The sequence below is a fragment of the Marmota marmota genome, unplaced genomic scaffold (assembly GCF_001458135.2).
Source record: "Marmota marmota marmota unplaced genomic scaffold, marMar, whole genome shotgun sequence".
In the NCBI taxonomy this organism is placed as follows: Eukaryota; Metazoa; Chordata; class Mammalia; order Rodentia; family Sciuridae; genus Marmota; species Marmota marmota.
In genome coordinates, this window is record NW_026000244.1 from 1793905 (window position 1) to 1818716 (window position 24812).

General features: G+C 37.2%; 1 protein-coding gene across 6 annotated transcripts in view; it reads right to left on the bottom strand.

The window, feature by feature from the left end:
• LOC107159601 (contactin-associated protein-like 3) overlaps positions 1–24812 on the bottom strand; it is a 235193-nt gene that overhangs the window by 142816 nt on the left and 67565 nt on the right. The window contains exon 1 of one of the 6 annotated variants that reach the window (XM_048796271.1): positions 5182–5189. The exons of the other annotated variants lie outside the window; for them this stretch is intronic. The gene's annotated coding sequence lies outside the window, so the exon portion shown is untranslated. Of the gene's footprint in view, positions 1–5181; positions 5190–24812 lie in introns of those variants that run through there. 6 annotated transcript variants of the gene reach the window in all.

Here is a 24812-nt window from a genome sequence, read left to right on the forward strand (position 1 = left end):
TTTTTTTTTTTTTTTTTTTTTTTTTTTTTTTTTTTTTTTTTTCCTTGTGCGTGTGTGTGTGTGGGGCAATACTGAGGATGAAACACAGCTCCTCTTTCATGTTAGGCAAATTCCCCACTGAAATGAACTATATGCCCACTCCTTTTGGAATTTTATTTTGAGTCAGATGTCACTAAGTTGGCCATGCTAGACATGAACTTTCAATTCTCCTACCTCATTCTCTCAAATAAACAATGGCTGAAAGAGCCCATTATCATTAGACTTGCACTACAAAAAATGCTGAGAAGAGTCCTTCAAGTTGGAATGAAAGAATACTAGATAGTAACTCAAAGCCATACAAGAGTATCAAGTTCTCCAGTAAAACTAAGAACAAGGTCTATTGTCCCTAAAGCAAAGAGGTACAATAATACACTATGTCCCTGAATGCCCCCTTTCTGTTCCCAAAATACCTTGCCAAGTTAAGGGAACAATGAGAGCAAGACTGAGCTTGAAAGTCCAGATGCATACCATCTCAAATGGCACTGGCTTTCTCTTATGCACACTGGGACTTGAAGCACACCAGTGTTATCTGTAGAAAGCTACTTTCTTGCATGTACACCAGGGCAGTTGCTTCTTGGGATGCTACTCAGACAGGCTAAGCTAGATAATGCTGATGATGTCACTCTTCTGCAGACTAATATACAAAACCCTTCTCTGAGTGGGGATAGACATGGAACAGAGGGCTTTGTGGAAAGTATCTGTATCTCTTGCCCATCTAGCCACCAATGAACAAAACACTGAGAGAGAAGAGGCACTAGCAGGCAAAGCACTGTGAGGGGTGGAGGTGCTGTCAGCCTGTTGACATTGAACTCTTTTTTTTGGAGCAGTCTCAGATCTTTAGCAAGCTTTCCCCAATGAACCACATATCTCCCATGCTGTCCTTCAGTCTGTCTTCAACCCACTCCATTGCTCTGGCACAAATGGGCTATGGATGACATGGATAAATTTAAGACCAGTTATTACTGTAATTTTGATTTATAGCTAAAGAGAATTCTACAGGATTTGAAAAAATAATAATAATTATAATTCTATGTTGATGGGTACCAAATACATAAAGATGTAGCTTGTGACATCAGTGATATAACGTGAAGGAAGCAGGGGCTGGGGATGTGGCTCAAGCGGTATCGCGCTCGCCTGGCACGCGTGCGGCCCGGGTTCAATTCTCAGCACCACATACAAACAAAGATGTTGTGTCTGCCTATAACCAAAAAATAAATATTAAAATTCTCTCTCTCTCTCTCTCTCTCTCTCTTTAAAAAAAAAGTGAAGGAAGCAGAACTATAAATGAGGAGTTTTGTGTGTGCTGATATTAAGCTGGTATCAGTTTAAAGTAGATTGTTTTTAACTTTTGGATGTTACATGTAATATCCATGATAATCATGAAAAATTGCAGAATTCACACAAAAGAAAATAAGAAAGAAATAAAAACTATGTACAACAAAAACTCAACTAAACACAATGAAAGTTGCTAAAACAAAATACATGTAAGACAGAGAAAACAAATGGCAACCATAAACCTATCGCTAGAAGTCATTACTTTAAATAAAAGTGGGTTAAGTTAATCAATATAAAGTTATAGACTATCATAATGATTAAAAAAAAAACAGGATTCAACTATATGCCCTACAAGGGACTCACTTTAGATTCAAGTATACAAGTACACATTGAATGTGAAAGGATAGAAAAAGATAGTTTATGCAATTTGGAGCAAAGAAGAGCCAGGATTGGTTATTAGTAACACCAGACAAAAACAAATTATGCCAAAAATTGTTTTAAGAGATAAATAATATCATATAATGATAACATGGACTATTTACCAAAATGATATAACAATCATAATAGATATATATGTAGCAAACATCAAAACCTTCAAATTAAATAGCAAACATTGACATTGAACAGAAATTGAAAATCTGAACAGAACAGAAATTAGATATACCCAAAAGAATGGTAGGAGACTTCAGTAGCACACATTCAATAATGGACGGAATAACACAAAATCAAAATGAATTAGAAGACCTAGCCAACATCATCAACAAACTAGACCTAATGGAATATAGAAAACACTCTGCACAACAAAAACAACATATACATTTTTCCCAAATGCACATGCAGCATTTTCCAGGACCATAGTCATAAGACAACAATCAATAAATTGTGAAAAATTCAAAGTGTCTTTGTATCATACAAACTATCTTTTTATCACAATGGAAAGAAAATTAATTAATGATTGAACAAAAATTTACAAATATGTAGAAATCAAACAATATGTATTAAATAAACAACCAATGGGTTAAAAAATTGAAAAAGAAATATAGTAAGATTGATGAAAATAAAAATACATTATGCCAAAATGTTATACAGAGCTGAAAGAAGGAAATAAAAATGAAGTGAATAGATAAAATGTATTTTCTCTCTCTCTTTAACATGAAAGATGTTATGCTGAGTGAAATAAGCCAATCATGATATAACAAATACCATATCATTCTACTTCTATGCAGTACCAAGAGCAGCCAAACTCAGAGAAAGAAAGCACAATGGTTGTTACAGGGGCTCACGAAGGAAAGGTCAGTATTAAATGGGCATGCATTTTCCCTTGGGTAAAAAAAAAAAAAAATGTTCTGAAGATAAATAATGATAATGATGATACAGCAAGGAGAATGTATTTAATTCCACTGAACTATTCATTTAAAATGAGTTTAAAATGGTCTATTTTACATTTTATATATTTTACTACAATAAAAAAAAAATTTAACCAAATAAAGGAGCCTCTTCATTAATGTGAAGATTGCCAATGAAGCCCACAGTGATTAGTGATATATAAAGAAGCTCAGAGCTTCTGGCATATAAAGTTTCTATGGTGATGGGACCCCATCCACCTGTTCACACAAGTACAGACCTCCTGTGCACTCTGGGGTTCTGCCACCTGTCTTCATCCCTGTTTGCATGCGAACAACACAAAAAGACACCTGCCATTGCACTTCATTTGGAGTCACCCAGTGGCAATACACATAGCCACATCCTACTTCCCCACCAGGCACAAGAACAAGAGTCTCTTTACCAAACAAAACTTCACACACTGAGAGTCCCACTATTTCATCTACATATTACTATTACTGACACATTTTTATCTTAAACTAATGAAATAAAAAACTATGAATCATTAATCCAAATAAAAAGCAAAAAGACAGCACCAGGTACAGTGCTGCACCCAATAATCCCAGTGGCTCAGAAGGCTGAGGCAGTAGGATCACAAGTTCAAACCCAGCCTCAGCAACCTACTGAGGCCCTATCTCAAAATAAAAAGGGTTGGGGATGTAACTCAGTGGTAAAAGCACCCCTGGGTTCAATACCCATTTCAGAAAATAAAAATGAAAAAAAAAAGCTTCACCCCAGGATTCCATTGAGAGCAGACTATGGTTTGTATGATTTGGATGGTTACACCCACAAACTACAGTTGATCAGTTTTCATTCAAAGTGCCTCCCACTGAAATCAGCCAGTGAATTGAACACTGAAAGCAGTTTCCCAGGTGAATTTAGACTGGCTTCCTTGGGAACACAAATGAGCTGCCAAATAGATGGAACAGGTGTGAAGGCTACAAAGTCAGTCCCTGGCATCCAGCATAAAATGGTGTTAATAAGGAAAACGATACCTGAGTAAAGAAATAAGTTAGAATAATAAAGCTAAAATCAGGAGAAAGAAAACAAATCAGAAAGCAAAAAACAAGAAGCAAGCTCAACTGCAAATTAAGTTAACATGTGAAAATAAATTTGAAATAAGATTTGAGAATGATCTAGTGAATTATACACAGAAAGGAACCAGTCTACTCATATTGTTTGACCACCAGCCAAGAGGGCAAGTGAAGTAAGGCAACAGCAATCAGGTGGACTGCTTCCTCTTCTGCAGGTGGGACCCACCCCTCCAAATTCTTACCTGTATCCTCAGTTCATCTTTTCTCCCTTTACCTAGTTGATTCTTGACCTGAGTCACAGAGAAAGCATTTTGCCCAACACTGAATGCTTCTTCAATGCTGCCTATGAACCTGGGGGGGACCATGCCTGGTCTCTGTCTCACCCTTGCTAGTGAGACAGAATCCATAGAGGCACCACATAGTTTGGGATCTTCGCTTCCATGTGGAAACTTGAACAAAGGTTACAGGCATCTACGAACAGGAGCACAACAAAACCACATCACTCAGAGCTCCAGTCAGGATCCTCACATGAGCAATGCCCCAGGACTCCTTTGGCCACTGTCCTCGTGCTTGGGCACACTCAGCTTTCAGGTGACTCAGACTTGCCTCTTCCCTGCCAAGGCAGAGCTAGACTCCTAAAGTCTTCCTCTCTTCCCAATCCCTCCCCAACACCTCTTTCTTCCATGATCTCTGGGCATCTATCTCATTGCAGGTAAAACAGTAACAAAAATAGTAACAAAAAGGAAAATGAAAGGCTACCCTGATCTTGGAATGTCCTAGAGGGCCAAGAAATTGAGAATGTGGCCACTGAGTTAGGCATCCTGGGTTTCTAATCAGACCCTCTCAATGACCACTGTGAATCTGAGCTTCAGTTTCTTTGCAAAGTAAAGATGCTCATTAAGATTAAATAATGTGGGCTGGATAAAGAAACTTTACAAAGGATGCTACTCAGAGGCACATTAAGTAAATTGCCCAAAGTCACAAAGCTAAAAATTGAAGGAGCCAAGATTTGAACCTAGGCAGCTGGATTTTTAGAATCAGTGCTTTTAAACAAAATACGGAACTACCAAACATTCAAATAAACTAAGTACCCCCAAAAAATGTATTTTGAATTTAACAACCAGAAACTTAATCCTGTAGGCTGAAATGATTCCAGAGAGCTGGGGACAAAGTCAGATTGCAGTGAGTTGAGGATAGGCACATTGTACACACATCTGGTTATTTAAATGTCTTTAACAGTGATCATTAAGCTTTGTGAGAAATCTTTGAAAATCTGACGAAATGTATGTGCCTTTACCCCAGAAAATATTCTTATGTACATGCATATCAAGTGTCACAAACCATTTCAGGCTATTCAAGGACCCTAAAGCTTTTTCATGACCTAGTGGTCGATGGTCCCTCTCTGTTAAGAACTCCAATATATAGGATGTGGGACCCAAAGGTTAAGAACCCAGAAGCTTTGGACACTATCTAGTTGTGGTGAATTTGAAAAATTCTACAGTTTGAACAAACTTTTTGGATGAGATGTATTCTTGAAAAACTATGTGTACGAATACGTTTATATCAAATAATATTTCCCCGTACTACAATCAGAGATCTGGTTCTGCTGATTTTTTGTTGTTGTTGTTCTAGTTTCTCTATATCAAAATTAAGGATTTTGAAATTTTTATTTTCTGCTTTTACTAGTAAGATGTCTTCTTACAAAGGCAAGTTAAAAAGAAGTCACTTCTCTACACATAGGATTTAATAAAACATGTATAATAAAATATCTCATAATTTTAAAAAAAAATAATAATAATGTGGGCTGGGGTTGTGGCTAAGCAGTAGCGCGCTTGCCTAGCATGTGTGAGGCCCTGGGTTTGGTCCTCAGCACCACATAAAAATAAATAAAATAAAGCTATAAAAAATTCTTTAAAAAAATATTAAATAATTTGCTGGGTGCAGTCACGCATGTCTGTAACCCCAGTGGTTTGGGAGGCTGAGGCAGGAGGATCATAAATTCAAAGCCAGCTTCAGCAATGGCAAGGCACTAAGCAACTCAGTGAGACCCTTTCTCTAAATAAAATAGAAAATATGGCTGGGGATATAGCTCAGTGGTCAAGTGCCCCTGAGTTCAATCCCTGGTAACCGCCCCCCCAATAAATAAATAAATAATGACTTCTGAAATGATTAAAATCAAGCCTGGCACACAGAATGTTACATACCACTGTTCTTTCTTCAACTTGACTCAAACTTGTGCTTCCTTTCTGGATTTCACTCCATGTCTCTCTCAAGGGTTCTATTCTCTCCTGCACACACATTCTGTTTACCATGGAGTCCAAAAGCATTTTTTGTAATCAATTTGTTATCAATGTCATATCACTGTTATTCCTCCCTTCTAAAAAACAGATCAAACAAAATGAGACAATACCTCTTCTCTTAGAAAACTATCACTTATACCCCACCTCTGACTTTCCTGGCTACATTTGCCAAGACTCTTCAAAGAAAAAATCAACAGGAGATGCATGCAGATGACATAAAACAGATAACACCATTATGGAAGCCAAGAAGTCTTACAATCTGCTATGTGCAAGATCTAAGCCTGAAGGTCTAAGAACAAGGAAGCCAAAAGTTTAAGTCCTAGCCTGAGTTTGAAAGGCCTCAGAACCAGGAGTGCTAATATCCAAAGGCAGGAGGACACATACATCTCAACTCAAACAGGAAAGAAACTCGCTGTCCCTACAACTTTCTATTCTGGTCAGGCCCTAAATGGATTGGGTGATGATAAGGGCAATCATCTTTATTCAGTCTACCAATTTCAGTGCTAATCTCTTTCAAAAACACCCTCTGAGACATACTTAAATAATATTTTGCCAAGTATCTGGACATTCCTTAGCCCGGTCAAGTTAACGCATGAAATTAACCATCACAGTGACTACTGTCATGTTGAGATACAGTAAGAGTTTGTCTTAATCTATTTTTTGTTGCTATAACAGAATGTCCAAGACCACACAATTCATAGAGAAAAGATGTTCATTTTGACTAACGATTCTGAAAGTTAGAAAGCACACCATCAAATTGTGCTACATTATAACATGCAGGATGGCATCATTAGGAGTGATGAGTGGGTATGTGAAAAGGGCCAAAACACTTGGAGTAAACTTGCCTTAGAACAAACTCTCAACCCTCTCTCACTGATTAATCCAGTCCCATGAGAGCAAGAACTCACTGTTGTAAAACTAGCATTAATTACTCCTAAAGATCTAATCACCTTTTAGGCCTCATGCCACTGTACTGAGGACCAAGCCTCAACAAGAGTTTTGGTAAGGACAAAACATATTCACACCCTAGGAAAGCCCCAACTCCAGTTATTTGTAAATGTCACTTTCTTTGGAAAATTGGTCTTTGAAGATATAATCAGGATAACCTAACTAGAGGGGCTTTAATCCAGTATAAGTAGTACTCTTACAAGAGGAGGAGAAACACAAAAAGAGAGATGATTGTTATGGATTAGATACAAGGTATCCCACAAAGGCTCATGCATGAGACAATACAAGAAAGTTCAGAGGTGAAATGATTATATTGTGACAGCCTTAATCCAATCAGTGAATTAATCCATTGGTATGAATTAACTGGATATAACTGTAGGCAGGTGGTATGTGGCTGGAGGAAACACTGGGGGTATGCAGTTGGAATTTATATTTTGTCCCTGGTGAGTGGATCTAATCTCTCCTCTCCTCTCCTTTTCTCCGTCCCTGCTCCACTTCCTGGTTGTCATTTCTGAGCTGCTTTCTTCTCCCACGCCTGATCATCATGATGTTCTACCTCACCTCTGGCCCAAAGCTATGGAGTTGTCCAATGATGGACTGAATCTTTGAATCCGTGAGTCAAAATTAACTTTTCCTCCTCTAAATTGTTCTTCTCAGGTTATTTGCTCACAGTGACACAAAGCTCACTAAAACAGAAATGAGAGCGGGGCAATTGCTGTGACTAATATGACTCTGTGGTTCAGAAACTTTTTCAGTTGGTGAGCTAGGGAAGCCAAAGCTGCACTGGAGACTCTCAAGATTAATGGATGACAGTAGCATGGGATATCTGCTGTAGAACGCTATAGGAATAGATCAGAAACAAGCAAAGAGGAAGGCCATATGGGCTACAAACAGGAATTTTTAAAAGTTTGGTGGAGACACAAGCTGGGAAAACGTTTTACAATACTCTAAGTAGAGCTTAATGGGTGATTCTGCTGAGAGTTTAAAACACCAAAATGCTGATAGAATTAAGAAAAGTAAAGACTGGGCTCATGAGGTTCAGCAGAAGAAGATTCTTTTGGAACTTTGACTAAGAACCATTAGTGTTATAGCTTGGCAAAGAATTTGGCTACATTTTGCCCATGCCTTGAGACTTTTTGTGAGACTTAACTGAAAAGTGATTAATCTGGTGTAAGAAATCTCAAGGCAGCACAGCATTCAGGTGGGTGGCGTGGATATTGCTGGTGCTTTTTAGCCAATTTTACTGTGATAATCAGGAGCAGAAGCAAAGCAAACAGATTTGAAAACCTTGGACTTTAGCCAGAAAGGTGTGAGTAAAACTGGGGCTAAGGAAGTTGTGGTTGTAGACAGTTTAAAATCACTAAAGAAATGTAAATAATTGATACAGAGAAAATAGAAATACAGATTGAGGGTATCTTGGGAATTGGCAAGATCATATGCATCACAGATGCAGGGTATAAAAACAAAAATATTGTTGATAAGAAGCCATAGGGGGATCTTGCTCGCACAAGGAGGCCTAAAAGTTGTTTCAACATGCACAGTTGCCCAGGCACTCAGAGGCTGCTGTAGCCAACATTCTAGGAGGCTTGGATATTGCTCAAGATGGTGGCAGACCTTGGCTTCAAACATGTAGTGTATTTTTTTTTTTTTTTGCAGGAATTTAGGACGATGGAGTCAGGGGGTCATGGAAACTTCCGCCGGGATTGCAAAGAAAGGCCTGGAAGATGAGGCAAATTGCAGTAGGGTTGGTGTCCCAGTGGGTTGGCCCTGAGAGGATGATGCACGAATATGTGAGAAGGAAGCCAAAGTGCACTGGAGACTCTCAAGATTAATGGATGACAGTAGCATGGGATATCTGCTGCGGAAAGCTATAGAAATAGATCAGAAAAAAGCAAAGAGGAAGGCCATATGGTCTACAAACAGCAAGGCCACAGGTGTGGAGCTACACAAGCCTTTGGAGAGAATCATGGCACCATGTGCCCCAGATGCTGGCTGTGGAGCTACAAGACTTGTTTGCCCAGGTGGATTTGTTTATTCCTGCTTTGGTCCTGTTCCTTCTATCTATATCTCTATGTCTCTCTTGTAGAATGGAAATGTTTACACTATGCCATTATATATTAGATATATGTGACTTGCCTATGATCTTTACAGGGGAAAAATATTTATGAGTTTGCTTTGAGTCTAAGACGAGATTTTGGACTTAGACTTTTGGATAATGCTAAGACTATGGGGACTCTTGAAAATGGACTAAGTGTATTTTGCATTGCGAAATGGGCATGAGCTTTTGGGAGTTGGGGCTGAATATTATGGTTTAGACATGAAGTGTTCCCAAAAAGCTCATGTGTGAGACAATACAAGAATATTAAGAGGTGAAATGATTAGATTGTGAGAGCTCTAACTTAATCAGTGGATTGATCCATTGGTATGGATTAACTAGGTGGTAACTGTAGGCAGGCAGGATGTGGCTCAAAGAAGTAGGTCACTGGGGGATGTGCATTTGGGGTTTATATTTTTTCCTTAGTGACTAGAACTCTCCCTCTACTTTCTCATTGCTGTATCCTGAGCTGATTTCCTCTGCCACACCTTTCTGCCATGTTATTCATCACACCTCAGGCTCAGAGCTATGGAATTAGCTGACCATGAACCGAACCTCTGAATCCACCAGCCAAAATTCCTCCGTTAAGCTGTTCTTGTCAAGTCATTTGGTCACAGTGATGCAAAGCTGACTAAAACAATGATGTATCCCAAATAGAATGCTACATGATAACAGATTGGAGTGGTGCATCTACAAGCCAAGGAACACCAAAAGTCACTGATAGCATCAGAAACTGAGAGAACCGACATTCCTGTAGAGCCTCCAGAAGAACACATCCCTGCCTGCATGTTGACTTTAAACTTCTAACCTACAGAAATGTGAGAAAATAAATTTCTATCATTACACCATCCAGTTTCTAGTACTTTATTGCAGTACCCCTAATCAACAAAGACAGAACTAATTCCTTTCAATTTTAAGATTAATTGCTCTGACTAACAGGCAGGTGTTTCAATAAAGCCTGGATATTGCTGGAAACTAATTGATTATATATACATATTCATCTAATTTAAGGATAAAACACCTTCATTCATTACATAGGGATGCAGAGATTAAAAAATAGTACGATAGCAATTCTCTATTCAGTTCTTGGGATTATTTTTGATGGCTCTCAAACTTCTTTGCAATACACATGAGACACTTTGCACATCTGAATTTTCCCACAGTGGCCACTTTAGCTAATAAAGTAGCTTTTGCTGGAGAATAGCAGGAGAGTTCCTGGGGGTCTCTTTCTATAGCTCACACAATTTTTCTTTCCTCTCTCTTTTACAAAAAAAGAATTGTATTGAATTTTTAAAATTCAAACCTTTCAAAAGAACAGAAGCCATTGAGGCTAAATGATTATGAACATCAAGGAAATATAAAGTAGAAGACAGGAGCTCAAACCCAAACAAACTTGTATCTGCCTGATGCACAGGAAATGTGGTTCATTTTGAGCATCATGCAGTGTATTATAGACATATCATGAGGCCAAGTTCTGGTATTTCTGCTTCCTGCCCTTCTCCTTTCTTGTTCACAGCTACTTTTAGAAAAGTGCCCTGATCATGTCTTAAGGACAAAGTGAAAGGAAGATTAGCCAACCATCAAAACACAGGAAGTCCCTGGGAATACTATGGAAGGTGAGTCACACGCTGCTGTCCTGGAGCTATCCTTGTAAATACTTATGAAGATAGCACATCAGGCATAATAGCCAGGCATATCCCTAGAGGGTTTCTCCTTTTATCTTTCTAGAAGAAAAATATTTTTATGTGTATCTGTAAAAACTACATTTAAGAAACAACAAATAAATAGAAGAAAACCAGTAGAGGAGAGAAAAGGAAATGAGGAGGGAGGAAAGGAGAAAAAGGAGAAGTACTGGCAAACAAATTGGAGCAAAGTATACTCATGCTTGAATAATTATGTCAAAATGACCATAAAATTATGTATAATGATAATGCACTATTTTTTAAAAGTATTTCTTACAATGAAGAGGTATTTATTTTGTCTATATTATCAAAAAACTTGTGGGCTGTGGCTGTACCTGAGCAGCAGAACGCTTGCCTTAGTATGCATGAGGCACTAGGTTCGATCCTCAGCACCACATAAAAATAAACAAATAAAATAAAGGCATTCTTTCCATCTACAATTATAATTTTTTAAAAAAAATTGGTATTAGGAATATATTCACCATAGAAATAAACAACTTAGATTGTATTTATATGAAGGAAACTCAAGACTAAATCCTTATTGAACTGACAATTTCAAAAAGAAATGAGTCTTAAAAATTTTATCAACTTAATTTATTAACCTTTTGTAATAAGAGTAGAAATAAAATGTCTTCTAGCCATTATCATATAGATGTTATATATGACAAAATTTATGTCAGAGGTATAATTTGAGGGAAGGGATCAACATGGAAGACCCAGAGAAAAGAAAATAACTTTAGTGCTTTAGATGCAGAAAGGAAAGCTTAGGCAGGAAGCTATTCTGCCAATCCAGGAAAAGGTCTAGTGTGGCAGCATTTTAGAAGCCATTCACACAACAGAGGAAACAAGGCTCAGTGAAGATCCTGTAGGTTCCCCAAGCCTCCCTAAGTAATGACCCAAAGCGTGCAGCATGAGTGCTGGTGCACACAGCAGGGTGCTCCACAGCAAAGGAATGCTGAGCTACAGGAGGAGCTGCTCCAACAGCAGCAGCAGGCCTACCCTTCATCTAAGAGGCAACAGCACCTCACCTCTCAGGGCTGTTGTTTCAAATACACCTGGTCTGGATAAACTGCAGCCGGCACCTTGCTGGCAAATCAACAAGAACATGCAACAATAGGCAGACTGCCTCTCCCTACACATCCTAAGGGTATAATAGTTCCTACTGTACAAACAGGGGCCATGTTCAGGAGGCCCAAAACTATGGATAGTGCCAAGCCCTAAATATACTTTTTCCCTATACATGCACAATTGTGATGAAGTTTAATTTATAAATTGGACACAGAGATTATCAACAAGTAACAATAAAAAATTAATAATAAAATAGAACAATTAAAACAATATACTATAATAAAAGTTATATATGTGATTATGGTCTCTCTCTCATCAAAGAATAAAGACAAATGTTAATATTTTTAGAAAATGGTTGAGAATGGTAACAAACACAGAAAGAAAAAGCATGGATAAGGATGAACTACTTATTGTATTTCAGTGGGCAAAGGAAATAAAAGAAAGCACTTTTATGGGAAGAGTGAATAGAAATTATAATCCTCACATGCTGTTTATTGATAGAAAAGGAAAATAAAGCATCCACTACAGAAAACATGAAAGTTCCTCAAAATATTTTTTAAAAAAACTACTATATAATCCAGCAATACTACTTCTGGGTATATATATCCCCAAAGCATTATTTGCAATAATCAAGAGGTAGAAACATTATTTGCAATAACCAAGAGGTAGAAACAACCAAAATATTTATAAACAGATGAATGGATGAAAAATGTGGTATATGTATATTGTGAAATATTATGCAGCCTTATAAAAAATGGAAATCCAACCACATGCTGTAAAATGGATAAACCTTAAAGGCAATATGCTAAGAAAAATAAGTCTTTAACAAGAAGATATATACTATGTTGTAGGGGCACATCACATCAGAGAAATAGAAACCTATGATGGAGAAAAGGAAACCTAACTTGCAGACTGATGCTCACTTCCTGGTCTTGGAGCCGCACATGGCTAAGATGGCGCCTAGCGATCAGCCAGAAGGCGTTATGGTGGGTTGTGACGAAAAATCAGACCACCCCTAGGATAGGCTCAGAACCCTTCCGCCCTGGTGGACAGCTCATGTCTCCCATTACTGCCTGTAAAATGGGTGTACACTTGAACTCTCCTCACCCTGCTGACCTTTATCCTGATTGGCTCCTGTGCCTTATATTAGCTGTGTGTGCTTCCTCAATAAAGGAGCTCCAGCCTTAACTGGTCTCCCTGACATGTCTGATTGTCCTCTGGCGAGGGAGGGCTGGGTGCAGGCAATCTGTCGGCCCTCTCCTTTCTTGGCTCCTCCTGGCTGGGGCGTGTTCTCCCTATCTCTCCTGCGGGTCAGGAGGGAACTAAAAGGAGGACTGAAAAAAAAAAATACAAGGGGGAGAAATGAATTACAGTAGAGGGGGTAGAGAGAGAAGAGGGNCAATCTGTATATGGGGTAAAAATGGGAGTTCATAACCCACTTGAATCAAAGTGTGAAATATGATATATCAAGAACTATGTAATGTTTTGAACAACCAACAATAAAAATTAAAAAAATAAAATAAAATAAAATAAAAATAAAAACCCAGACACTATGTGATTTCACTTGTGGAAAGTATTTAAAGTATTTTAAATCAAAGAAACAAAGTAGAAAGTTTGCTATAAAAAGATGGAAGGGGCTGCAGCTTTAGCTCAGTGGTAGGGCACTTGCCTCGCAAATGGGTTTGATTCTCAGCACCATATAAAAATAAATTAATTAAGATTGTGTTCATCTTAATTAAAATAAGTGTGAGATCAATTGAAGAAGTGATTATTCTTGCAGCAATTATTTGTATGTCTACTTTTCGTTTTCTACATAATTTAAGAAAATAATACATTTAAAGTAATTATGTTTTTGGCATACAACATATATATTAATTTTGTAATATGAACAACTGAAACAGGTAGGGATGAAGTTGTTAAAGGAGCACAGTTTTTAATTTAGCTGGTAAACATTCAAATTAGAGTTATGACTTTAAGATATTAAAGGTAAACATAAAGAGAAAAAAGATATTGCGTTCATCTATAACTAAAAAATATACATATATATATATATATATATATATATATTTAAAAAAAAAGATGAAAGGAGGGAATTAGTGTTCAGTGGTACAGAGTTTTAGCTTTGCAAGATGACAAAGATCCAGAGATCTGTAGCACAACAATGTGAACATTTTTCGCACAATAATGTGATCATTTTTAGCACAACTGAACTACATACTTTAAAAAGGCTAAAATAGTAAATTGAATGTTATGTACTTTTGCTATAATTTTTTTAAAAGGCTATTTACTGTTCTTTTTTTATTTAAGTCTTTCAAAACCTAGTATTTAATTGAATAGCAATGCATGCATGTGGTTTAAAACTGGAAATAATTTTATATTGTTAACTTCTACTTCTATAATCCAAAATAATAAATTCCATCAATAATTTCTTATGTATCTTTCAAAAAACACTCCCATTTAGGTACACATATAGGTACATGTTCATTTTGAGAATTTCAAATGGCAGCACAATGTAGTACATTATCTGTGCTTTACCAAATGTTTCTTAAAGCTCATTTATCAATAAGTACATTTACTTCATTCATTTCACAGAAAAGACCTGCATATTCCACTATTCCATAAAATGGAGGCATCATGATTTGTCATGTACTTATCTATTTATGTGAGGGATCATGACTGTAAAGAATGAGGCAATCAGTATTGTCCAAGTACCTTCTGTTCACCTCTGTGAGTGTCCCTGTATGATTAATTTCAAAACAGTGGGTGTGTTACAGTGTAGATGGTATCTTGAGGGGACTTAAAGCACCAATCCTGGGGCTGGAAGTAAAGCTCAGTGGTACAGTCCTTGCTTAGCATGCACAAGGTCCTAGGTTAAATCCATAGCTCTTCAAAGAAAAAAAAAAACAAACACCCCTTTTGGATTGTCATTTCTTGGAGAAATGAACTACGGGTGCTTTTAGACACTGACTAAATTTCATAGAAACAGCCCTGAAAGGGTTTGGTCATTTTATGCCCCTGCTGACACTGAGAGAACCTGCTTCCCCTGTGCCTGGAGGGAGAGGTTCCCTACACCGGATTATTTTAGCTTTACTGTCACTGCTTCTCTGATATGAGTCCCCCATGCTGGCTAAAATGAAGTGGTTTGAGTGTAGGTCCTGCAGCTAATGGCCTGGGTTCAGTCCTTGTGGCTTCATAACGAGCTGGGTGACCCTGTATAACTGGTGTCCTCTCTCACACAATTCCCTTTTTCTTATATAGTGGGGCCCAGGCAAGGATTTGGGGAATAAATATGTACAAAGCACAGAGCATGGGCTCTGAGATTCACCAGGTACTCGGCTATGTTAACTTCTCTTGTTTGTTTCATAATTCTCTTTTATTCTTTTTTGTCACCTTAGTTTTATGCTCCTTGATATACCGTTATCATAGATCTCATATGCTACTTACATTTTAATCTGAGCTACCAAACAAGATGCACAAATTTAAAATGATATAGTACCATTGGGAAAATACTGTCCTAAGCAAGTGTACTGGCAAATATTTTGTGCAGCACACTGGCGTTGTATCTTGCATTTCTTCATGGGTAAGAGGGAATGAATATCTTTTTCTCAGATTTACAGATCTCTTTTTTAATTTTGTAAAATGCCTATTTCTATCTTTGCCCATTTTTAATAATAGTTTTTAATCTTATCCATTGATTTATAACAGTGCTTTATAAACTAAGGAAATTGGCTCTGTCATATATACTTAAAATGTTCTCCACCTTTATGATTAACGTTTTCTGATAGCATTTTTTTTCCACACAGCAGTTTGATCAGTCTCTAATTTTGTGGCACCTGGGTTTTTCATCATAGGAGCCCAGCAAGGTATGTCATCTCCAATGTTATGTAGCACCTCCTCATGAGAGTGGCTTGTCCTATCTGTGGATGCTTTAAGTCACTATTTTCTCTATACTTAAGGTATAAAGTAGGGATCCAGTTTTGGATACTTTTTCCATATAGCTACCTCATTGTTTCAGATCAATTGTTGAATAATTCTTTTTGATACTGATTTAAAACATATATTATATGCTTATTATATCAATGCATTTATTAATGAACTCTATTATGTTTCATTACTAACATTTGCATTAATGTGCCAATGTTAGTATTATTAATTTGAATTAGTGCTGAATAGCTAGAATTAAGTTTTATATTTTCCTTATATAAAGGAAATATTAATGTATTTACATTTATATATATACTTACATATATTCCCTTTATTACTAGTCTTTTCACCAACACTCTTGGGTATTTCTGCATGAAAGCATTTCAACATGAATTTCAAAAAGATCTCACATCATTTTGCGGGTATTTTAAGGTGAGTTCACATCATTATAGCAGCAGATCTTAGTTCCAGTTTTCTTTAATGCCCCTTAGTGATGTTTTAAATATTTTTTAATGCTTCTTGTTCATTTTATTGTTTGTGATCCTATTACAAATGAGATCTATATTTCTTTTAATTTTTTAGCTAATGTTTTTAGATAAAAAGAAAATTTATCCTATTTTTAGTTAGAAAATAATAACATATATTTATGAGATGCAATTACATGTTATGACATACTATGCACACAATGTGGAATGACTAATTTGAGCTAATTAACATATCTATCACATTATTTACTTACCCTTTTTTATGCTGGGAACATTTGAAATTCATTATCTTAGCAAATTTGAAATGTATAATACATTGTTAATAACTATAATTATCATGCTGGGCAGTAGATCTTTAAAATTTATTTCTCTTGTCTAATGAAAACAGTAAATGGCTTTTGGGGGGCGGCGTGGGGGAGTACTAGACACTCTACCACTGAGCTACATCCTCAAGCCCTTTTTTGAAATTTTATTTTGAGACATGGTCTTGCTAAGTTGCCCAGGCTGGCTTCAAACTTGCAATCCTCCTGCCTCAGCCTCCTGAGTAGATAGGATTACAGGTGTGCACCATTGCACTGGAAAGGCACACCATACCCTAGGTCAATATCTCCATGTGCACTCTCCCAACCCCATTCCCTGGTATCCACCATTTGACTCGCCTTCTCTAAGTCTAACTACATTAGAATTCATATTATAAAGTGAGATTACATAGTAAATTCTTTCTGTGCCTGGTTATTTCATTTCACATAATATCTTCCAGGTTCATTCATGTTTTCACAAATGACAGAAATCATCTCATTCTTAAAGCTGCTTTACAAATATGCTTCATTTTTTAAATCCATTTATCGATGGACACTTAGGCGGATTACTCATCTTACTGATGTGAATAATGCTGCAATAAACACAGGCATGCAGGGGTCCCTCTGACAAACAGATTCTGAATCCTAGGAGTGGGATTACCAGGTCATATGGTAGTGTGATTTTTAGTTTTGTTGATAAACCTCCATACATTTTTGCATCATGGCTACCTAGTTTATTGAACGGTACTGTAAACTTATTGAACAGGGACCATATTAACACGGATGTGGACACGTACCCACCTACCTGAATCTATGGATCAGTGCTTCTCAAAGTGTTTGTGGCACTAATTTGCATTGCTTTCACTAAAAAATACATTAGTGCCAGGCAAGATGGCACATGCCTCTAATCCCAGCAGCTCTGGAAGCTGAGGCAGGAGGATGACAACTTCAAAGTCAGCCGCAGCAAAATCAAGGGGCTAAACAACTCAGTGAGACCCTTTCTCTAAATAAAATGCAAAATAGGACTGGTGATGTGGCTCAGTAGTCAAGTGCCTCTGAGTTCAATCCCTGGTACACCGCCCCCGCCAAAAAAAGTATACTAGTGAGTTATTTTGCTTTTGTATGGTCTTTGAGGAGTGTGTGCATGTGTGTATGTGTGTGTGTGTGTGTGTGTATTTGAAAAAGCAAATAATAATATCTTATCTAGATTTCTGATTTCTATGCCTCTCAAATTGTTTCCCTCTCTAACTAACTGAATGCACTTGGTTATGTGGTAAAGAAAGGACAGAAACTAGAAAGGAGAGCTCAAAATTTCATCTTTCAAAGTCCATAAGGCATATCATTTAATTTTTTTTTCTTCTATTTTCTCAGGAGTAAGAGAAACTCCATATTGGTCTTCTTTGGGAACACATTAAGAAAAATGGCAGAAGCACAAGCCTAGGATCTTATCTCATCATGAAGAAAAATCTGGGAAAGGAACATGTGTTTAAAAAACACAACTCATTCATGAAGACAACTGTACTCTATTGGAAAACTTATTCCAGATTAGTGGGCAGATCCATTTCACATCCGAATCAATACTGACTCCCATTGAATAGATGTTCAATACTGTTCCACAAATGACCTGGGGAATACCAGGTAGTAATCTGGAAAAGTACATAATCCCTACATCACACATTAGATAGATAGATATGAAATATTCTAAACTAAGGGTAAGCAAACTTCAGACCAGGACCAAGTAAGGAACTGTCTGATTTTATAAAAAAAAAAAAAAAAAGTTTAATTGAAACATGACCATATCTATTCATTCACAAATCGCTCATGGCAGCTTGCACACTGCAACCATGGAGTTGATAGACACAGCACACACTCTACGATATGTAAAACCAAAAACATTTACTATCTGTCCCTTTACAGAAAGCGTTTGTTGAACCCAGGTTTAAAATACTGTGTCTCCTAGTCTGGGACTTTAAAGCATGCTTGAGGACATCCAGCTTTTCAATGACATCCTGACTTTCTCACTCTGAAAGTTTAGGGCCTGCTGATCAGAAATTCTCATAACATCGTGTGTTTTGAGGTTATTATTACATCTAAAATATACTTAAATGCTGTCACCCCCTTTGCAAATTTATATCATTTATTTCATTATGCTTATGTCTATGAAAATTTAGAAGTTGTGCTCTGCATTAAAGGCAAAAGATTATTCTAACTTCAAGTGGCATCAATACTGTGGGGTCCCTAACCTACAGGAGTTATCAAGAGCTGTGGACACAACATTGTCCTGACCATTTCACCTCTACTGTGGGGCATTTTCTCAAGACTTCAATTAGTCTGTCACCAAAACACTTGAATCTTCTATGTCAGGACATCATCCCTCAATATTTATGCATTTGACATATTTGCATTATGTATACAAGCTCTAGAATTTATAGTGTTCAACTAATTTACCCACAAGCCTCACCATTTGTATAATGTCCTATGAGTTTGAGCCAACTAAACTGCAGTGGTTTAAGAAGAAATTTTGTGACATGCTGCTTTGCCTCCCACCCTCCTGAAACCCAGCTCTTCAACAGTGCCTTTAGATGTGCGTTGCTGAGCATCCTTTTGTTAGAATTTAATTTTCCCATCACTCATTTTCTTTCTTAAAATGAAAACAATCTCAATAGCCTGTTCTCTCAAATGATTAAAAAATATCCTAATTTTAAAGCACTCTCTCCTGTGAGTCTGGCAGCCTCCATTCATGTTATTGTTTATAACTTATCTTTTCCATAAAGTACATCCTAATTTCCATATGTCTCTAGTAATACCACTTCAGCAACCACTTAATTATATAAAAAGCGAAGCTGTAATTTGTAATGTCTTGAGATTTGTTACCTATCTCATTACATATTTAAATTTCCTCTTGCCTACCATATCAGTTCTCACTCCAAACCCAAAAACACAGTTCAAATGAGCAAAATTATTACATTTGCAAAGCAATGAGGCAGGTACCATGGATACAGAAAATAAACAAGCCACAGACTCTGACTCCAGAATTTATGTGAAATAAGCAAAAGATGAAGTAAAAGAGTATGATGCAAGAAATGATAATAAAAAGTTTTAGGTGTTGGGGCAGGTCTAAGCAATTTTTGTACAAAGGGAAGGGCTTTTGAGCAGTTTAATGTACAAGGGAGAGATATAATAGATGGAAGAACAGAGATCTTCCCAGAGCAGCAAATCATTACAGGAGGCGGGTGATACAGAATCAATGGCCCCTGGGGAGTCATTTATTATCATGTGGTTACAGATCAGAGGGTCCATTCACTTTCTATAACCTTTTCAGCTGCTCTGGGTTTTCTAAAGATTGTGTCCAGCATTTATCTCTATTGTCACTGAGACACATGATCCAGCACAAATGGGACCACCCTTCTTAGGTTCATTCTACTTTGCCCAACTTTGTGGGAAAGAATGCCCAATCTCTGTTCTGCTTAGATCTGACACCCCAAAACCTCTCCCCCAGAAACAGCATCATGTGGTTGGCAAGCTTTCTGTTTCCCTAAACTACCCATCTGGATTGAGGTCTTTTCCTTAATTCAATCCAACAAATCTATATTGAGAAACTATAATGGACCTGGCCCTCTGAGAAGTTTAATCCCTGACCAAGTAGCTCTCAGGGCCCAGGGGGGAAGAAACCATACAGAAAAGGCAATTGTTGTCCATCATGGTATGTGCAATCAACAAGACTGCCTGAGGGGACAAAGCTAATCCTGCAAGGGATCAATGACCTCCAATATGGTGAGGCATATGGTACGAAGCTGATGAACTAAAGTACATAAAAGTGACTGCATAGAACTGTTGAAGTGTTGCTGCTGTTCTGCAACAGATCAGTCTTGGAGCTGGAGAATTTGGACCTGGAGAATTTGGACCTAGGACAGGTCTCTGACAGCGAGGACAAACCCAGGAGACCCTACCTTCTTTGTACCTTCCTAGATGATATGGGGCATGGCTCTGTTTGAGTCACCTGCTCATTAGCAATAAAATTATAAACAGGGGCATGTCATGGTAATACACCTAGACCTGAAATAAACAATGCATAAATAACTGAATAGGCTGTGAAGTGAATTTCCCCTCCTCGAGCATCCTTACTAGAATGTCTTATTCTTTCACACAAACACTTTTTTTCTTATCTGTGATTCTTAAGTTGTTCTTATTGTGACTTGACACCATTCTTATCCTGTTTATTTTTATTTCATTGGGGTCATTTGATCTGTCTATTAACACAAATATCCACAGTTCTTTTAAACCTAAATTCAATATTCTTTATTATATTTTTGATAATAGCTACACATATACCTACAATTTAGATTTAGCAGGGATAATCAGACTCTCTTAATACATAAAACACTGTAGATACATCAGAAGTACCCATCCCACCCATCCTGTTTTCAATATTCTACTGTCATTTCTTCTACTCTACACCTTTGGAATCATCCTTGAGATCTTTTAGAATACTGTGAAATAATGCCCAACCTCTGTTCTGCTTAGGTCTGGCACCCCAAAACCTCTCCCCCAGAAACAGCATAAATTGCTGCTGCATTAAGACTCCAAATTAACACTTCAATACAACATTAACTAGCCTCATTAATTAGTCTACATTTCCTATTTTTTCCACACTTGGAATGTTTTTTCCCTAAAGAATGTTTCAAATTGTTATTTCTATTTTATTTTCATCTAAGGATCTAGTGGTACACATTTTTCCAATGCAAAATAAACATATTAAATAGGATTATTTATAATAGAACTTTTGGCTATTTAAAATAATTTCTGATTTTTCTTAAATGTGTTTTTTGACAGTTTTTTCTTAGAAGAATGCCTTCTCTAAGAAAAGACTAAGGAAAAATTGTAATGGTAAATAAGAATGGGCTTTTAATTTAAAATTACTGCCATATTAGACTTTTTTTTTAAGGAAAACCCTACTAAATTGCAAGTTGTCAATACATTCTGAATCCTAACTCCCAACCTAAATTCACAGGGATATAACCTTCTAAATTAGAGTTCTGGTGAGGCTTTAATAAAAAGAGGAAAGCCCTGGTTAAAACAGAATGTGAAATTCAGGAAATATAGTTCTTAAGGACAAATTCTAAACCATTTAGTTGTTATTTATTGATAAAAAGCAATTAGAACTGGGGCTGGGGTTGTAGCTCAGCAGCAGAGCACTTGCCTCGCATGTGTGAGACCCTGGGTTTGATCCTCAGCACCACATAAAAATAAATAAATAAAACAAAGGTATTGTATCCAACTACAACTAAAAAATAAAAATTAAATAAAAGGCAATAAGAATCACACTGGATAAGCAATTAGCACACTGGGCTTTTCTCTACCAGGTCAGTAGAAACAATAGAAGCAACAGTCTTAAAGTCCATTTGCAGAGAGGATCATCCATTTCCACTAACACATGCACAAAACAAGCTATTTCCTTAAGCAGGTGGCACAGTCCCCTAGGATCTAGGTGGGGCAGAGTAATCCTTCCCACAGATGAAACTTAGATTGTCTTGATCAGTGCTTCCCATAGACTAACTTGTATTTGAATCCCCTGGAGAACTCAGAACCCAGATTCTGATGCCAGATGCAGCAAATACTGATGTAGAAGCTGCAGTAAGTTACTGCAACCTAACCAAGATAGTTGAGGAAGGTGGATACACTACACAACAGCCTTCTATTGGAAGAAGATACTGTCTAGAACTTTCATATCTAAAAAGGACAAGCAACAGTCTAGCCACATGGGGGTACTGGTTGATTTAATATTTCTATCAAAATCTCAGGTGAAATTGCTCATCCATGGACAGCCTACTGAGTAGCAGGCTCCTTGGTTACCTAGGGCCTTTCTTTTGTAGAGATTTTTGGAATAGTAAATGAGAATGGGCTTTTAATTTAAAATTGCTGATGCATTAAGTCTTCAAAAAGAGAGGAGTCAGCTTGTCCTTTGAAACTAGGCACTGAGTTCTCCTCTCTAGCTTTAAAGGTCCTAGACATTCTCTTTCTCCAATACAAGGTTGTCCAATCTGTACTGGAAACCTGCTGTGCAGTGTAGCCACCTTCCTGAGGGGTCACAGATGGATCTTCTGGGTAACTTGCTGCAGCTTCTCCACCAGTGCTTGCTGCTTCACCTTCATGCTATGGAGATGGCTTCTTTCCTTAAACCTTATAAACCAACTGCTGCTACTTTAAGACTTTTCTTCTGCAGCTTCCTCACTCCTCTCAGCCTTCATAGGATTGAAAAGATTTAGGGCCTTGCTGTGGATTAGGGTTTGGTTTAAGGGAATGATGTGGCTGATCTTTAATCCAGTGCACTAAAACTTTTTCCATGTTGCAATAAGGCTGTTTTAGTCTCATATCATTTTTGTGTTCACTGGAGTAGCGCTTTTCATTTCCTCGAAGAACTTAGCCTTTGCATTCTCAGTTTGGCTGTTGGCATGGCTTCTGGCCTGTCTTATCTTTCCATGTGCCTCCTTTTCCTAAGCTTAACTATTTCTACCTTTTGATTTAAAAACTCTTCTTTCACTTAAACACTTAGAAGCCATTGTACAATTACTAACTGCATTTGTAAACAAATGATGCCAAGTTTTTTCAAAAATGAGGATATAATTTGTAGAGTAATTTACAAAATCTGCTTTGTGGTAAATTCCCAATAAATACAAGGTATTGCTAATATTATTGGCATGAATTATTATCAGAATTATTACCACTTAATTTAAACATGTTTTTGTTTCAAGAGAATAAGGAGGCCCAAGGAGAGGGAAAGATGAGGAATACCAGTTGATGGAGAATAAGAACAAAGGTCACATTTGTTCACCATCTCATGAGTAGTTTGTGGTGCCCCCAAACCATTACAATAGTAATACCAAAGACCACAGATTGATGTTACATGTGGAATCGTAATGAAAAAGCTTGAAATACTGCATGAATTACCAAAATATAACACAGACACCAGAAGTAAGCACACACTGTTGAAAAAAAAAATGTTGCCTACTGAATTTTTCAGCACAGGATTACTATAAGCCTTCAATTTGTTAAAAAAAAAAAAAAAAAAAAAAAAGAAGAAGGAGGAAGAGAAGGAAAGGAAGAAGAGGAGAAAAAGAAATCTCTGCAAAGTTGCAAAATGTAATAAAGAAGGATCAGTGAAATAAGGCAACTTTTTAAACCAAGTTTCTAGTAAAAAATAAGAAAAAAAGTCACACATTCTAGGAAACGTGACTTCTCTGCCATATGGCTCATCTGACTTTGTTTAAACAACATTTCAGATGAGGACATTCAGTCTATACATCAAATGAGCTTGAATACCCTAAGACATACTGTGTCTCTTGATATGAGAAGGTGTAGGCTTACCCATAACTTCAGACACATTTCTAAATTTCCCTCACATAAAAAGACCTCTTCCTTTTGGAACAGTAATTTTGAATATGTTCAATTTATTTGTTTGTTTTCAGCTATAAATGCAGTTCAGCCATGAAAGAAGTCACTCCTCAAGGAAAAAAAAAATCAATGTGAAACAGAACACCAATAAAAAAAAATGCTTTACAAAAAAAAAAAAATGTCCCTTTGCATAAGGGTCCTACAGGTCTAAACCTCTTAACTGCAGACTGTGACCAGCCAGGTGTCAGCTTTGGAATTTTCGTGCATTTAGAAAGGCATATATTGTGTTTATATACCAATTAATAGATCCCAAAGGCAACATTGTAAAGCATAGGAACACTTGCCCAAGTAGCAGGAATAAAGGCCATTAATAGTGCCCCATTCCAGTAAGGAGCTGAAGTTATGATACATCCTTCCCAATAGTTTTTTTTTTTTTTTTTTTGGGGGGGGGGGTGGATGAGAAATTATTGGCATGCAGTAGTATATAAAGTTAGCACAGCACATAGATAGGACCACATGAAAAAAAATTAGGACAGAGAGAGTATCCGAAATATTCTGAGGCTGGAGAATAAGTATTTAATTGAGCCTTATTATAAAATATGAGAAAGTCCACATCCCAGGGAGGAAGTAAATACATAGTCTTCTTCCTAGGATACAGGTTAGGGCAACAAGGCTTTAAGCCAGTGACAAGCATCCAGTCATCCCCACCCACCAACCCTGAGCAGGTGCTTGGGTATCATTTCGAAATTATTTCATACAATATTTGTATCTTAAGGTCCAGCAGAAATTGTTTTGTAGGAAGCAAACGAAATGCAGGAATAAAACAACAACAATCAGGATGTGTAAATATGGTATGGCATGCAGAATGGCCCCACAGATATCCGTTCA